Raw genomic sequence first — 18,762 nt, forward strand, 5'->3', positions numbered from 1 at the left:
TCGCAGACAACGTTTTCCTGTGAAGTATTTCTTCATCTGAGCGCCTCAGAGCGAAGTCGGACCAGTTTGTCGTTCTCTATTATTGCCTATTGTAAAAATGTTAGCCTAAAAAGACCGTGCTCGCTTGTGGTTGGTGCTTAGGATGTGGCTGCGAAAGCTCGCTGCTGCAGGCTGTGGGTGAGCTGGTTCGAGAATGCACCAGTTTTATTGTTCAGAAGCACCAAGCGGCCAAGCGCCGGGCTTGGACACGTGGAAATCATTCGCCGTTTGCCCCATACAGCTGGCAGCAATGACGCCGCTGGGGAGGATTCCTAAAGTCATTTCGAATTCAAGTTTAAAACGAGAATAGGGATACCGCAAAAACCTAACAAGAATTCCTGTCGTACGACAAAACACTTCATTGTTACAACAGAAGTCTTGTTGTAACGACAAAGCTATCTGTTGTTACGACGCACATTTCTGTCGTAACGACAAAGTCAATTTTCTTAACGACAAACATTTATGTAGTCAAAACAAAACTGTCATTTACGCTACTCTTCACAATGGGCAAACATTAAAACCATGTGCAACTACTGACGGAACATCAGGATCACGACAAGACTGGAATTCGGCACGACGGAACATCGAAATCAGGACCGCAATAACACACACGACAGAACATCCGAATCACGACACGATAAGAATACGACAAGACGACAGTACGATGCGCGAAAATACGACAAACCACAGAAAGTTCTCCTGTCGTCTTTTTCGACTGGGAATCTGCGTAATTGCATTCTATTTCCTGGTGTAATTTTTTTCTGGCTTATATTTCTTGCATTCCATTGGTTTTCGAAAGCCTAGCGTAAGTGCAGGTCACTTTTGTGGTTAGGTGACAAAATGTGTATCAAGTTCCGGTGGGAGGGGCACTTCGGTGTGATGACTTCAGTTACGAGCACGGCTGGCGGCAGTGTCTGCCGAGCACTGTACAAGCACTGGCGGGTAGGGTGAAAGAAGTTGAGGCGTTTTTTGTTTTCGAAATGAGTCAGATCCAGAAACCAAAACTGAGTCGGATAAAACTGCAGTGACAAGAACATCTCGGCCACTTTCCCCTAAAAAAAGAGCGGCTAGAAAATAGCTGAGATGACACCTTGAAAACGTGTACGCAGATTGCAGTATGAATCAAAATTGAGCCAGATTCTGCTGTTTTATGGATCAAAGTGAGCCAAATTCATTTGCCCAAGGGAAGCTTCCTTCTTTTGAATTGAGTGTTTAAACTGTTTCGCGTATGTTTTGGGAGTTTTTTTTTTTTTTTGAGCTGGCGTATTATAAATTCAGACGACAATTAGGAGGTCGGCGAAAGATCTGTCTCTATATGTCAACGACGAAGTGAACGGAAGAAGTGAACGAAATGACACTGAGAGATGTGAAACAATTGTTTTTATTTCATCTAACCTGTCCCTACAAAAGATCCCTGGTTATACTTAGATTTTTACCACCATATTTACCATTTTAGTGCTTAACTAAATAGCCGCTGCTTACAAACCCTTGAAAATCCCCCCTTCGCCCCCTCTGAGAGTACGAACCACTTCACTAAGGCGAGAAATAAGATATGAGCAGTCTTCTAGTGACGCATTTTGGAAATTCCCAGCAAAGCAATGAAGGACTTGAGTTATTTTCGCGATGTTCTTTTCCCCGGGGCTTCTCCTCGCAGCCGCAGCAGCGCTGAGAATCTCACCCCGGGTACCTGCAACCGGCAAACTCAACCTCCGATACATAACTGTACGTTTATTTACATTACATTCAGGCGACAAAGAAACCGTGCTCGGTGAAGCCCCAAGACGACGGGCCGGGAGCTCCGGCACCCGGACCGCGTCGGTCAGTCTTCATCTTCCCTTCATCTTTCCGCTGAGAGCCGGGGAAGATGAAAAGCGAGTCCTTCGTCGGGGTCCATCCCCATGTGGTGGCCGTTAGGACATCCGGTGCGAGCAGGCGCGGCCTTTCTTGGAATGCGAGGCGGTTCAATGCGCCGCGCGACACGTTCTTTCCATTTCCGCGCTGCTCTTCCCAGAGATCGCACAGTGAGTGTGTCGAAATGCCCGACAGCTCGCTTACTTGGTGAGTGCCTTGAGGCGTGCCTAAAGAAATTATCCTCGGGAGGAATTCAAAATAAAGCTGCTAATGGTGCCAAGAGTACTCACCTGCTCTCCATGTATAGTTTCGTTGTTCTTGAAGCCCTGTTGCATATTGGTAATGCGTTTCGAACCAAAACTCAATCGCACCATGCTTGAAAGTCAATTTAAGTACAGTTTTTATAAGAATGCAGCATCAACTTGAGTGGAGTGTTTCAATTCAATATGAACCACATGCAAACTTATCGCCGCAATATTCCTCAAATTAAAGGTATAATTTTTAATTAATTGTGGCCATAAACTTTCCCTAGCTGACATGTAAAATATATCATATAATAGCTTTGACGGCGCTGTACGTAGGTCTGGTAGTAAACTTTCGCTTGTTCCGAAAATTCGGGTTAGGAGGATCTGGCTCATATTGAGAAAAACGCCTCACTTCCTCTTCCGGCGTGGCGCTTGCTCAAATCGAGTATAATTTGTTTTAGTTTTTTGCCGTGTTATCCTTACCTTCCACTCCACGCTGCTGTTGTCCCTGCGCCCGATCTCAGCTTCACGCAAGCGCGAGCTTCTGGATGCCAGCACCGTAGTATCCGTTTGGCGGCGATGTTGTCTTTCCGTGGACGCTTTAGGAACGCGGCCGATAACGGACGGCTTGCGCCAAACGGGAAATCTCCCTTGAGCCTGTAGCAACGCCTTAGCGTTCAACTAGTAACGTTGCGTGTATTTTTACAAAGAAAAAAAAACAGAAGAATAATGCAGTGTGCATGTATAGGTATTTGTTTTATGTTGATTCATCTCTGTCATTCACACTCATCCAAAAAACACGCAAGAAACACCTCCTCCCTTCATTGCATTACTACACTCTTAGGGCACGTGCCACTGCGATTGCGGTTTCACGATAAACCGTTGTCTTGCCCAAGGAAGTGTATCTCCTTTCCCGTAAGGTCGAGGGAGGGAGTGCTTACACAGCAGTCCCCAGCACGCGCTATTTCACTGGCCTGAATAATCTCGCGGGTCGTCTGGTTCCTGTTCGTCGCTATACTATAACAATTATCGAACAGGGGGTACATTTGCAATCCCGACAGTGGAAACCCAAATGGGGACTCCTGTGTAAGCACTCTCGCCCTCGCACTTACGGAAAAGGAGATACACTTCCTTGGGCAAGACAACGGTTCATCGTGAAACCACAATCGCAGTGGCACGTGCCCTAAGAGTGTAGTAACGGAAAAGGGGAGCAGGTGTTTCTTCGTTGCTTTTTGGACGAGTGTGTATGAGAGAGAGTGGGCGGTATAAATCTGTGATTTCTTCTTCACAAAGTTTGTTTAAAGTTCGCCCTCTCTCGTGACATCTCTACCCAGTCTACGTTCATTTTTTGAAGAATTGTTGTATATCATAACGCTTAAAGTGCGATATCTCCGAAGGGCAGCTTGTCGCAACCAACTGCAAAGCAAATACTTTACATTTGCCTCCAGCATGGCATTTTTCGCCTCCACGGATAAATCGTATGAACCCCGTATTTGATTATTCGAACTACATTTTCCTTCGGCAACTTCGGGAGACTCTGAAGAATCTCCAACGTTTTGGAAGTACTGCTCGACAGCAAGCTGAGTAAAATATATTGTTCTCTTCAACATCTCAAAGTTTGAAATATTCACGTACCGATATTTGCTAAAGCTCCTTCTTGGTGCACTACATAGTCCTCTCAGAGCTTCAGAATAGATGTGTATAATGCTTTAGATTCAGCGCATTGTTGTTTCCTCCAAAAATCGAAACTACTGGACTCACTGAAACCCCCAGCACCCATAGAAATCTTAAGTGAAGGATTCTGGTGCACCCAATCAGTCAAACGTTAGTGATGTTGTCGATGCAAGCGACGTGACCAGCACTGATGCCGAGGCTTTTACCCAATGGGCGGAGGAAGCACGCCAGCTAGCACGCGTCCGCATACATCAACAAGAAATCGACGCCGGGATATACAACAAGGGACGCCGTAACGTCCAGTATCGACCAGGCGACCTTGTGTGGGTGTGGACGCCGATTCGCCGCCGAGGACTTTCGGAGAAGCTGCTTCGGCGATACTTTGGGGCTTATCGTGTTCTTCGCCGTCTGTCAGACGTTAACAACCAGGTCGTACCCGAGGACACAACAGCCCGTTCTTCACGACGGAGCTCCGACCCAGAAGTCCATGTGGTGCGCATCAAGCCGTAGTACTCCCGGTCTTGTTAACCCGAAGCATGATGCTATGGGAGCTTACGGGCCCAAACACTCGCCCATCACTAAACATCTACGTGCGTCTTTTTCGTTTTGCTTCCCTGGCATCGGCCCGATGCCAACAAGGAGGGGGAGCAATGCCGCGACTTTATTATTGTGGGTACAATCCCCGACCGGCTAACGGGGCTGTTTCTTGTAATGGGTATGTGCTCACTGATGGACAGAGGAGAAAGAAGCCCAAGCTCACTTCCTCGAGCTCTGGATCGCCAGTGTTTCGCGGCACAGGTTAGCCCTGTTAATAAACGCTTTTACTCTCCTTACTGGCGTTCATCGCCACAATATGTTTCGACTTCCTAGCCTTCTCACTAAACCGTGATCCTCTTTAATCTTTTCTGGAAAAGGGGAACTGTTGAGACACCTCATCCACACATTTCTTTGAGGATGCAGTTCTGGGTTTCGTTTAACAGTTGAGATTGGGAGATGTCTCAAGCGTGATCCGAAGAGGTGAAAGTGTGATTTGAGGGCTATAAATCTTAGTTTATGTAAAACAAGTATTTGATTGTATATTCGTTGTAGCCACAACCGACATTTCTTCTGGGGTCACTTCGTTTTCATTGCAGCCCTCTCAAAAACGCCTTCCATAAACTTTTACAATATAAATAGTGATTTGTTCTTGCATGTGACTATTTTTAAAATTATTTATTATCAGGAAGTAGGGGAAGCTGTACGAGTTTTCGAAGTTCGTGTTCGGCAAAGGGTTGGAAATCATCTGTGCAGCCCTTTTGATCCACATGTTTGGTTGCGTCTGTGGGGCCCGGTTTTACACATACAACGTGGCTTTATGAAAAGGAAGATAGGTATAGAGTCTTATAAAATTAGAGTTGTCCTCTGAAAGGTCCTGCAGTTTGTTGCGTGGTAAACACATAGAAGGAGGCCGTCAATGAAGCTTTAGCACATCTCTGACGTCCACCAAAATAGGGAATCTACCCTTTACCAATAAACACGTCGGCACGGCTGGACACTGCGTAGGTTTAAAAGTTCCGGTTCCGCGGTTCCTCTACTCACCGTCACCAAGATTTCCCAAGGTGCCCCGTGCGGGAAATATTCCGAACATTTATGCACTCTTTGCAATGTGGAAGTAGATCAGGCCGTGATCAATTTTGTAACGTAAGACGACCGCGCACATTTGTGAGCGTTGGATACCTGGAAGAATTCGGAAGGGTCTCTGAGCTGCAGAAAAGATGTCGTCTTTTAATTCACACTTCCTAGGGATTAGAAGTACCGCACGTAGGATAAGACACAAGAAGAAAAACACAAACGCACGTGCTGATCGGGTAGCAACCACACACGTTTATTCGCCAACACTTGTGCGATTTCTTACACACTTCAAGCTCATAATCAGGTAAATGGGGTGGGTAACGGTAATAAAACAAGAAAGTGCAAGAGTGCAATTCACCGAAACAGTTGCTTAATAATTATGGCGAAGGATTCCAGCAAACTGCACAATACCTGTGCTAGTTGCACGTAGCCATACTCATTGTTCAGTGTTCCTCATTTTTTGTGAGTCAGTTATCTCCCACATGGATATATAAGCCTGCCAAATTGAATTATCTGACGTTCTACAAGGCTCTATGCAGAGTAGGTTTTTGTAGCCGCTTCGCCCAAACTAATGGAGCTACGCTAGACAGGACGAACTCCACGTTCAAGCGCCACACTACGGTATTTCGTGATGGCTTGCGCATAGGTCATGGGCTGTAAAGCAATCTCAGTCAACAAAAAACAACGCTCGGCTATGTTCGCATCCTAGCTCTCGCAACGGTGCAACATACGTTCTTAACCCCCAAAGAGCAGCGACAATGATAGGTCAGACACTCCGCAAGTACAGCAACGAGCGACGCTATCAAGCCTACAATCAAAGCGGTGAAGTATGGCTCAAGGTCGCTCAGAATAAGCCTTCTATCGTCCGGAGGCAAATTCACAAGCAGAGTTTGACCGCGCTTGTACACGGCCTTAAAGTGGTCCAAGTGGCGCGCTCTTTGAAACAGGCCAGCTTCCAAGCTCTTTTGCAGGAGTGCCGCTAGGGCATGCTTATACGGGGAGGCGTAAGGAACAACGGGACCTGCGAGGCCAGTTCCGACGTCTCCGTCGACCCACGTATAACCGAGTTTGTCTAATTCCTGAGAAGCGATGTCGAGTAATTCCTTATAAAAACTATTCGCAATTATGTATGTTTTCGAGGTGGACCTAAACGTCAACCGTTGAAGAAAGCACACTCCATAATTGTCGCCAGCGGGGAATGCCACTGGTGACTGGCTGGGAACGAGACGGTAGTTGTGGGTGCATTCAAGGGAGGCGGCGTTGTAGCCCACGTAAGCCCCATTGTCACCGCCCACAAATCGGTGTAGTGTTTCTGTGAGAGGAATATTTTTCAGCAGACTCGTCAATGATCCCTTGAAAGCGCTTGATACGACGAGGGCGAGGATGAGCCACAATCCAAACCCTGCTTTCCGAACGGACCGGTTTCTTCCCCTGAACGTGACCCTCGCGCTCTGCTGAAGCATCGAGGAAACGAGCACGAATCCAAGGCCGTTGCCTCTCTCAGAACGTCTGGTCGACCGAAAGAAAATTTGTGCACGGAACAGTGCCAGGAAGAATAGGTAAGTACATGCCAACACTACCCATACTGGCCACTGAAGGGGCAGAACAAGAACTGCGGATTTGGGGAAGCGCCTAGGTTTCTTAACAAATATCTTCATTTCTTGAGACTCCAGAAAGCGCACAACTGTTAGATGCGGGTACAGCATTCCTATGGCCGTGGACTGCGATATTTCTTGGGCTGGATTGTAAATTATTGAGCCAGGGCCGAGAGACCTTTGAAAGTTCCTGATCTGGTGATAAGAGAGGACAAAAGACTGGTCGCGATGAACATGTACTGTGGCATTCTTTGAACGGAGAAGTTTGACAAATAACTCAAAACCCGGTTGGCGACACGTGGTGTAGTGGACACAGCGAATAGTGAGCACTACCCCTCCAAGGCCTTCTGAGCCCGGTAACTGCGGACGCAAAGGCACGCGCTGTGACAGGTACGACGGGGGTTCCGAAAATTTCCAAACAGGGGTTCCGAACAGGGGTTCCGAATTTAGCGAAAACAAAGGGTTACTTTCCGCGCAGCCCACCTCAAAAAAGTTTACCTCATGAGAGTATTCCCGGAAAACTGAGTCGTTGGTCAGGCGTGCCGCAATGCTCCCCGTTCCTGTGTCGAGTAGAAGATATGTGAGGAACTTCGGCGGGCGTCGAAGATGTTTTTCCCAAGGCGGTCGGTCGCAAACCACCAGAATAACACTCCGGATGCACGGCTCATCTGAAAACTTCAGTGACATCCATCCTGTCCCATCGCAGGTATAAGGGTGACCGCGAACCGCTGAGAGTTGGGTGAAGAAGGCCCTCGGTGGAATGGATGCGTGGGAAAGAAACCGCTTCATCGGAGCGGGGCTCTCTTGAAGACACGCACTCGAAGCCACTATGTAAAGTTGGACAGCCTTTCCGATGATGCTGAGGGGGTGCTGGAACAAGGACTCATTCAGGACGCACTGAAGGACATTTGGTGATTTCGTTGCTGAGAGGTTGATTAGCGATAGTGCCGCTAATATATAAAGTGAGGACAGTTTTCTCATTGTGTCGATATCTTTTCTGTGGGCCGATGTTCCCGCGTCAAAAGGGTTTCTGTGTCCTCGCACGTTCGAAGAACTTGTTGCCAGCCGAAAAAGAGGCAATGAGAAACTGCGAGAAGGACAAGTCGGTGCCCCTTTGGGTAGTATTTCTAGGGGCTGGTACTCGAAAGCAGCACGCGGCCCACGTAAGTTGATGGGGCTGCGAAACGAACACTAATAGACACCTAAGCTGTGCACACGCTTTGAGCTCAACTTGGGCAACGTAGGCCAACAGTTCATTAAACACATAGCTACGTCAGCGCTGCCTGCCGCGGTACGAGTCAAGAGTACTGTTTTGCGTGAGGGCGACCAATTACGGCTGCTGGCATCGATAATGGAGCCTATTAAGTTTATCGCGCTCCATAGGAGGCCCGTTTTTACAGCTCCTACACGAATCCTACGGAGGCGACCAAGAAGAAGCAGCAGCATCGTTTTTTTCGTTGTTATTTGCTTCGTTTTTTAAATAACGCCAATCCTTGTTGTAGTGTTCGTGTTTCCCATAGTATTAAATGACTCTCGACTGACCTATACTTTCTTATCTGAATGTGCCAGTTAGTGGTTCCCATACTAAGGTAGTTGCGCGTTTCTACTGCAAAGAACTTGTTAGACGTTTTCAAGAATGGGTTTCAAGAATGGGTTTTTTTCTTATCATGGGTAGCTGGCGCCAGCGTCAGAGTCGGGGTATTTCAAGAACATTGGGCGTCTGCGCAGGTAATTAAATCGATCGCTGATATTGATGTGTTTGGGTGTAAGGCGCCATGGTTGAAATAGGAAGTGCATGTCTCTGCTTCTATGTGCTGCGTGATATTTGTTGTCCTGCTGAACAGTAAGGCTCTCGACACAATTCCTGAAGATTTGTTGATCGAGTAAACTTGAATTAAACAGCGAGCGTGATTTGGGGGTTCTGTCTGGGCGACAGCTGATGGAGTGGGAGAAGTTCCAGTTTATTCGTGTGAACGTCGTGAATACGAAAGTAACTCGTATTCACGGAGGGTGGCTGTGGCCCATTCGGCATTGAACATTGCGAAGTCCCATGCAATCAGAGTTTCTTGGGCTCTCTTGTCTCAGCTGCGCTGGGCCTGCTCTCAGAGATGTAAGGAAGGTCAAGGGGGGAAGTGGCTGAATAGAAATTCACAAAGGGAGTGACAGAGAGTGGCATGGTGGTGGCAGAGCGAACACTGAGGTGTGGGGAACTGGGAGGGTAAGTACGTAGGACCTACGCGCTGTCACCCGCCCAAGTTTTTCCCAATAAATGTTATATAACTGCTACAGCTTCTGTCAACTCCGCCAAGGGCGGCTCTTCTGCGTCACGTGGTCCTCAATTCTCCACGTTAATGGGACACAAAACGGTAGAAGAAGTTTGCCTTTATGGACAGATTACGGGGCTCAGAATTTCAATCAACAAGTCTCCCAACTACCAGTTCTTTAATAAGGCAAAAATGCCAGAAACGTCACAACAGGTGTCGACGCGCTGTACCTTTTGGGTACTACGTTTTGTGACGTCACAAAGGTTGCGAACGGTAAGAGCTCCTTGGAGAAGCATCCATAAATGTTTTCCTCAAAAATGACTGTTTCTAAGTTGCATTTCTCTTCTTCTGAAACGGCAATTTTCGAGTACCCGGCGCGTATGTCCAGTAATGAAAAATACTTAGAACTGCGCACCATGTCCAGAGCGTCGTCGATTTGAGGCAAGGGATAGGAGTCCGCTATGGTGAGCTTATTAAGCTCCCAGTAGTCAACACAACGTAGCAGTGTTCCGTACTTTATGCAAGAGAACGGCGGGAGCAGCCCAAGGGCTGGAAGAGGGCGTGATTATTCTTGCGTTGAGCGGATCAAGAACCTAGCCATCGATCACGGTTTGCTGCTTTTCGGCATGGCGTGATAGTGGTACACAGAGTGGCGGGTGATCGCCTGTGGGTGTTGGGCGTACGAGGAGGTCAGAAGCGGAAGAGCACAACTACCTCGGACACATTGTTAGTGCTGACCCTAACCACCAGAAAACAATCCGGCGCAGAACAGGTATGAGTTGGGGATAACTCAGCAAGCACTCCCAAATAAGGAAAAGTAAGCTATCTCTGTCACTCAAAAGAAACATCTACACCCAGTGCATGCATGCTGCCGGTGTTGGCATACGGCCGGAGCTGAGATAGCGCCTTACTAGGGAACTAAAAATCAAACGTAGGTCGGGTCAACGGTCCACGGAACGATTAATGTTAGGTACAGCACTCAGGTACAGTAAACGTGCTACCTGGATCAAAGAACAAACTAGAAGTAACGATACCATAGTTCTAGTAACGAAAAAGAAATGGACTTGGGCTGGCCATGGCGTGAGTCGACCGGGCAACCGGTGGACAATCGGGTTAACAGAGTGGATGCCAAGAGATGGGTATAGCAGAAGGGGAAGGCCTATAACGCTATGGATGGGTGAAATATGGAACTTCGGTTATTAACTGTGGACTCGAGCAGTGCAGGGCCGAAGCGAATGCTGGTTTTTCTCCTGCAGTGGACCTGGGCAGGCAGGTGATGGTGATGAAGAAGTGGTTGATCACATAAAATTAGTGCTTTCCGCAAGCTGTCTGGATTTGAAATACACTGAATGCACCATTTATACATTGTGGGACGTGCTGCTTCCTTCGCGGTTCAGCCAGCCATAATGTTCGGTTTTATTTTCGAAAAAGATTGGTGCGCAATTAGCCAAGTAAATACTATACGTCGATGAACGCGCGAGTTTCTGTAAGCTATATCCACGCAGGAAAATGCAAAAGAAGTAAGATGCACTCCAGGTGGGTAAAGCGACCCTGCAACACCTTTTTCAACTTTTCTTGAAATCCTAAATGTTTGTTAGAAGGTAGTCACCCACCACTCCCAGTACTTAGATTACGGGGTCACAATGTACTTCAGCCAGAAATTACTGCTCTATGCCTACCAGATAACTTGTAACTCGCTCAAAAAATGCTTCTGTCTTTGCGTCACTAAGGCCATGTTGCGGATGTTGGGAGGTTTTCCTTCACTTGCAGCAATGAACGCTTTTCGACAGGGTGTCGAACCGGAACCGGAACCGAACCGAAAACCGGAACCGAACCCGAATTTTTGCCCGGAGCCGGAACTGAACCGGAACCGTATTTTTTCCGCCATTTTGGAACTGAACCCGAACCGGAACGAATCGAAGGAACCGTTCCGAACCGGTTCCGAGGCTTCAAAAATGTGACTTCTAGTTTTCCAGTTCGGTACCCTACCTTGCGTCTGAAGATATTTTGCCACTCCCCAGACAGAACCATGAAATATTTTGCGTAGTCTGCAGTTCCCAAGGCCCATCATGTTCTCTTCTAATTATTTCCCTCAATTTAATGTAAAGTTGTCCGTATATACTATCAGTTTGCGTTAGGCACTGCCCATCTCTCCCAATTATCTTTTACGTTTAGAATAACTTAAGTTATAACGCATATTACGAGGCAACATATCATGGAACATTCTTCATGGTTTCTCTACATGGTTTTTGAAATCGCGTAAAGTTTTAGATGCGACGCTCAGAGCATCTCTTGTCGGCGGCCCTGTCCTTCCTGCGTGCGTCCGTTGTCCGCTGCCACTCTCCCGCTCTCCTCTCCGACAGCGAACACTCTCTCGCGAGGGGCATTGGATTGGATTCGATTGGATTAGAATGGCTTGGCTTGGCTTGGCTTGGTTTGGATTGGATTGGATTAAAGTGGATTGTGTTGGATTGTGTTGCGTCATAGCCGCGGCAGACCCACTGGCACCGGCGCGTGCCCAGGTGAGAGCGTGTGCGGCCCAGCGCGCTCTCACTCCGCCGGTGGGCGGCGCTGCGCGCGGTGCTGCGCATGGGCAGTACTCTCTCTCTCCGCGGTTTCCTCTCCTTCGGGCGCGCTGCGCATATATAGTGCCTAGAATATAACCGGTGTGCCGCTCTCCGGCGACCTTTCGGTCGATGGTTGCTCTCCGCTTGCGGTTGAACCCCCTCAGCGTCGCATCACACCAGGGTTCCCGCGAGGGGAGGTGGGCGTAATTTTTAATGTCTTGTTAATTCGCATGCATCCCTGTCCGCTTGTGAAGGCCTTCAGGTACACCATCAACAATAGATCCATATCTTTCAACTTATAGTTTGAATGGGCAGTTATATACAAACAGCACTGAGACATAAACACTCGAAGTTCTCAAAATTAACGTAACTTTTTCTTGTATACAGTGCCGTTGTGTCCTTTGGTTACTGCTCTAAGAGAACATGAGATTTAAAAAAATGGGGAATCCTAATTTCCACTTTTAAAGTATATTTGATAGCATTTTTATATTATCTCGAATCTGCTTAACCTTACACTTATGAGGTGAATGGATTGAAGTCGATTAGTGCGGGTTAGCGGGTAGACTCGCCACACCCCCTCGCCACATCGCCTGGCCACATCCCCCGTTTCCTGGACCACGTGTGGTTTTCATCACGAAGTGAATCCTTTAAAAAAACGCTCCGCCCACCTCAGCATCACTTGGCAGGGGAGGAAGCGAACAGAACGGTCGCCTGATAGTCGCCTTCCTATTTCACAGGTTTGAATATTCTGCAGTAATCTTTGTTCGCTTACTCAGTGACTTTTCTGTTGCCTCTGCTGCTAACCACCCAGTGTCATTGCTATTGTGTGCCCTTGTGTATGATCCCGCATTGCTTTGCTCATGAAAACTGACATTGCTCGCAAGACGCGAGATCGGTGATATTAAGCGTGAATTTCGAAAAGAAGTAAGGGAAATGCAGAAAAGCTACGAGGAAATTAAAAAAGAATATGAAACCACTAGGAAAGAAAATGTAGAAATGCAAAAAAAGCTGCGAATTCTTCAACAAAAGCTACGAGGAAATGAAAAAAGAATGTGAAACTACAAGAAAAGAAAACGCAGCTTTGAAAGTTTCAAGTTCGACGTGGTCATGATAACGGAAACCTGGTATACGAGTGACACAGAAGTGCTGCGCCTTTCGGGCTTCAACACGTTCTTTCTAAATAGGTCCCACCGCGAGGTGTGGGTGTGTTACAGCTCGTGTCTACACAGCTTTATTGTAGTATAATGAACGAATTTTCGACAGTTACGACAGGTTATGAAGCTTTAACGGTGCATCGTAAAAATGCTATTTTTGTTGTTGTGTACCGCCCCCTGATGGACAACTCGAAAATTGTTTCGCATTTTTAGAAGACCTTCTCAATTTTGTTTCGTCTTATGGTTTACAAATAACTATTGTTGGAGACTTTAACATTAACCTATTACAGGCAAGCGCACATTCGCGTGATCTAGAGCTCTTTTTGGGTTATTTCGGCTGCATGAACGTGTGATCAAAGAACCGACTCGTATTGGCCGTCTTTCCCAAAGTCTTATTGATGTATTTATAACCAGTGATACAAGTAGCAGTACCATGCCCGGTGTGATTGGTGTACATATAGGTGACCATTTAGCTATATATATGTTCTCAATGCACACAGAAATACTAAGATGTAAGCAATGCCCCGAATCTTTCGCTTTTCACGATATTAATGAGAATACTTTGACTACTTTTCGTCAGAAAATTCCCTCTATTTGGTGGAACCCTTTACTTCTGTGCACCACTGCAGATGATGCCTACGATACTTTTCTAGAATCATTAAAGATGCATATAAAAAGTCTTTTCCTCTTAAGATGGTCAAGAAAAATAAGAATATAAGGAAACCATGGATTACAGACGAATGTCTGAAGATGATCCGTAAAAAAAGATTTATTGTAGCATAAGTTTGTAAAAACAAAGAACCGGGACGATTTTGTAGCCTTTAAAAAGTACCGAAACTTTGTGACAAAGTTCTTGCGCTATACTAAAAAAATGTTCTTCGAACATGTGTTTTCTGAGGCTTCCTCCCGGCGTGATGTCATGTGGAGGGAATTGAATAAACTTTTGCACCCACTTACCCCCCGTAACGACGACTTTGAATTGACAGTAGATAATAAACCACTCAAGGGTCAAGAACTGGCAACCAAGTTTAATCACTATTTAACGAATCTTGTGCAATGCTCCCACAATGGAAGCGCTATGAGCTTCCTAAAGGATTCTAACCTCCACACAGCCTTTTTTTCTCCGGTAACGCCTCAGGAAATATGGTAGATTTTCTTGTCACTAAAAAATAGCAAGGCCTTAGACATCGATGGGCTTCAGATTCGGCCTATTAAGTTTGTACTGGACCTTCTTGTATCGCCGCTTAGCCATATATATTACTTGTGCCTTACTACTGGCGTTTTTCCAAAAAAGATGCCGCAAGCTAAGGCTACGCTACTGTTTAAATCCAGGGACAAAATATTTTTTTTCAATTATAGACCGGTTTCTGTATTTCCAGTTATTTTAAAAGGGCTAGAAAAAGTAATCGCGAAACACTTTGTGTCCTTCTGTGACAAACACTCTATTATATTATCAAAACAGTTCGGTTTTCGTAAACATATGTCAACGAATTAGCTTTACTAACGCAAAAAGAATTAATAATCCAGGGATTTGAAGAAAAGAAGGTAACTTTAGGTATATTTATAGACTTTTTCAAAGGATTTGATAGAATTAGTCATTTAACATTGCTTTAAAAATTACAACATTATGGGTTCCGGGGGCTTTACTCTTTTGCAATCTTATTTAAGTAACCGGCAACAGGTCGTAGCAATAAAGAAACACAACTCTTCTTCACAGGAAGTAAGGGCTGGAGTTCCGCAAGGCAGTCTTCTAGGGCGAATCCTGATCAATATTTATCAGAATGATATCGTAAAAATTACTGACATTGCACATTTTATTATTTACGCAGATGATACCAGCATTTTCTTTCAATCGTGTGATACTACTCAGCTTTTGCATTTAGCAAATATAACCCTCCAAAAGCTTCACAAATGGACTAAAGTGAACTCGTTAAAAATAAATACTACGAAAACTAAAGCGGTGTTATTTTCACCAGCTCAAAGACCTGTTGGCAGAAACCTCAGTTTGTACATCGGATCTGAAACGATTTGTATAGTTAGTGAAATAAAACATTAGGCATTGTTTTTATTGACCATTTAAAATGACATGCCCATGTCGATCACGTCTGCACTAATTTATCTCGAGCGTGGGGGGCGCTTTGTAGGTTACGGCCTGTGGTTCCATCAAATATTAAACTTATTCTTTATCATGCTATATTCACAGCTCACATCAATTACTGCAGCCTCATATGGTTAACCAGTTCCGCAAAAAATAATAATAAGCTGCATTTATTTCAGAAAAAGGCCATTCGACATATCGCAACTGTACCATATGACTCTCACACCAACGAACTATTTCTGCAGTATAATTTGCTTCCTGTCCAATGTATCTACAACTTTAATCTTCTAACAAAGTATAAAAATAGCTTGCAACACAACGGTGCAGCATATCTAAGTCTATGTAGTTTAAGAAAACCGTTGGACGTACCGTACGAAATTAGGGGAAGGAGTACATGGTTCGCGCCGTTTTCAAGAACGAATTATGGCAATGATAGGTTGCAATCCCGAACTGCCCGCCTTTTAAATAGCCTAGCCGAGAGTGGCATAGCTATAAATACAATTTATAAGTGAGACTTAAGGAGACGTTTACTGCTGAACATAGAACATTTTTAACTGACAATCTATTAAGCGTTGTCTCTCGTGGCAACCTTGGTTTAGCCAAAATTACTTGTATTATTTTTCAAGCGTTTTATTGGCATTGTCTTCATTCCCTGCAAACTTTAGAATCTAAAAAGTACCGTACACTGATTTTTGCCAATATTGTGTGTATTTATTTGTGTGGATACTTCTGTAGTGCAGATTTTGATGAGTGTATGCATACCTGTATATAACATGACTTTTTCTTCAAGTTTTGTCTTTTGCTTTTTTTGTGTATACACAGGTTCCGTACATATCCAATGTTTCTCTTTTTATGTACCTGTGTACCCTGTTTTGTATTGTAACCTTTATATGTATGTATGTACATATGAGTGCCTATATGTGTGTATGTATATCATTTAATAAGTATCTCTTTTACAAACTGTGAGCTATAGTGCGTTTTAATGCTTTCTTTTATGTTTGTATGTAATATCGACATGTTAAGGCGAGATTTATTTTCTTATTATTATTTCCTGTGCGTATGCTTTAAACTCCTGTTTCTGCTCTGCCACGCCAACCGTAAGGTGCAAACACCTCGTCAAGCTGCAGTTTTGCAGCCTTTTGTGTTTGTCCTCGCATTTCTATGTACGAAATGCTCAATAAAGATGAAGTTGAAGTTGAAATTAGTTAGGTGAGTGAATGAGCTAATGTGAATTATTGGGACTGGTGTGCTGATTAATTTTGATTAAAAGAATTAGCGGGTCAGTTAAGGCGGATTCGACGGTCGGACCAAACGTGATATCTTTGGGGTCCTTGGCATTTGGAAATTTTGCAGCGTTCTCCTTCTCGACCAATCAGGAAATTTCGTCAGGCACAAAGTAGCCGCAAAGTTATGTGAAGACCGCCTGAATGCTATAAAAGGTCTTTCTTTATGCCCGTATTGCGCTATTATGTTGTTGCTATATTAAAATTGACATCTCGGACTAAAGTTAATAACTAATTGCCTAATGCATATTGTACATTCATCCGAGTTTCAAAACGTGTGTATATATGAGGGGAGACAGTTGGAAAGAAACTAAACTGCAAGAAAAAAGGGGAGGGACGATCAACTGGTTTGATGCAAGAGCCACCCAATAGCATTCTTCAATACCTTCTCTTTGTGTTACCGTTCTGCAGCCTCCCACAGGTGTAGCATCTCAACCGCCGCACACAGCCCCCTCTAAGCTGAGGAAGCGGCGATAGCACGTGCGCTTAGCCAAAGCGGCGTCAAAGCTCTCATAACATACCCTTAGCAGGCGTGGCCCAACTTTGCCAACGGTCGATTGCATGTTACAACACTTCCGATGATCAATCAGAGACGACCAACGAGACCAGTCGCGATTGTATGGGCGCCAGCTCATACTGGCATCCACGGCAAACAAGATCACCAACCTCGTGGTTCGAGATTTGACTCGCTTAGCCGGCGCTGATGAAGCCCGGCCCGAGTGCATGCATCCTGCAGTCACAGACCAAGAAGTTACTCAGCACTCTGGCCTCTTCCATAGAACGTACTCCTGCCCGCACAAATCGCTACCGATTAACCAGGAAACATTACTCCGCATCCTGTGGGCATACACCTTCCCACACAACACCAGACTTCACCTCTTTGACGGGACACAACTCTCTCCAATGCGTTGCTTCTGTGGAGAGTCTGGGAACCTCATACACATAGTAGGCGGCTGCGACAAGTGTGCCGTAGATCCATCCAACCTTCACGTTTCCATAGAGAATTGGGAGACAGCCATGGCCAGCTGCGGCCTGGAAGATCAGTTGCTCTTGATGGAAACGGCTATCGATTCGGCCCCCTCGAATGAGGACGCCTCTCTTAAACATTGCCTCGACTGAATTAAACTTCATTTTCTCTCTCTCTGTCTCTACAAGTGATCATTACTGCTGCTTCTGACTTCACTTGGCTATCATCTTTCCTAGAGCCCAATCGCTGTCAACAGTCGCTGAAGAGCCACTAGCAAGTTCCTATCTCCGGTGGTTCTCTATCCAATGTCGTCCTATACCTGCCGTCCAATGAGTCTTTATAGCCATTCTTTCTTTCTAACAGCTCTGTTAGCAAATAAAAGATGAGCAGTAGGAAATTTTTCTAAATGCCACCTGCCACGCTTGGCAGTCGGCGCCACATACTCGTCACACTACCATAGAAAACATTTTGCGGGTACAGTTAAAGGAGCTCTTCAACACTTTAGATAAACTCGCCGCGGTGGCTCAGTGGCTAAGGCGTAGCGCTAATGAGCACACAGACCCGGTTTAGATTCCCGGTCGCGGCGGCCGCTTTTCTGATGGAAGCGAAAAGCGAAAACGGCCGTGTGTCCGAAATTTCGTCGCACGTAAAGATCCCCAGGTGGTGAAAATTAATCCGGAGCCCTCCACTAGGGCGCGCCTTGTCGTCGGCGTTGCGTCGGCGCATTAAACCCAACAGTAAATAAATAAATAAATAAACAAGCAAATAAATAAATAAATAATATAAATAAGTAAATAAGTAAATAAACAAATAAAAAGCAGTAAATAAATAAATAAACACTTCCGAAAACGCTTTCAATCTTCTTCGCATCTGGAAGCACTGCGAAAACTATAGCTATTGCCAGCACAGAGCAACAGTGCGTGATTTGCTCGTCGCTGCGGATACACCTTCCGTTTCTGCTTCGCTTTTGTGGCTTTTTTTGATGGGTATCAAATGCGTTCTATTCTGCAACTTAAGGAAAGCCGGCAAACAGCCGCTACACCGCTGTAATGACGTCATTCAGCGGTCGAAGAACGCGAAGACCGGGAAGGAGAGAAAAATATTTTGAGCAAGTTTCTATGTTATCTGACGAGGAGAGAACAGTAATTTTTGGCTGAGGCACATTGCGACCCCATAATATAATGCGTTGGTTGACTACTTTCTGCAAGCACTCAAGATTTAGACAAAAGTTGAAAAACGTGTTACAGGGTCGCTTTAGTTTGGCGAAGACAAAATATTTGGACAAAGAAACCTTCACTATGAATTTGTTGTTATGCCGATTTGATAAGGAAACGACAAACGAGCACAAAATATTAACAGAAAAAAACACGCCTGCTTTTTTTTTCTTCGAACCCGTTTGAACCGGTTCGAACGG

This window comes from Haemaphysalis longicornis, unplaced genomic scaffold (genome assembly GCF_048455015.1).
Source record: "Haemaphysalis longicornis isolate Haplotype H1 unplaced genomic scaffold, Haemaphysalis longicornis Haplotype H1 scaffold_26, whole genome shotgun sequence".
Classification (NCBI taxonomy): Eukaryota; Metazoa; Arthropoda; class Arachnida; order Ixodida; family Ixodidae; genus Haemaphysalis; species Haemaphysalis longicornis.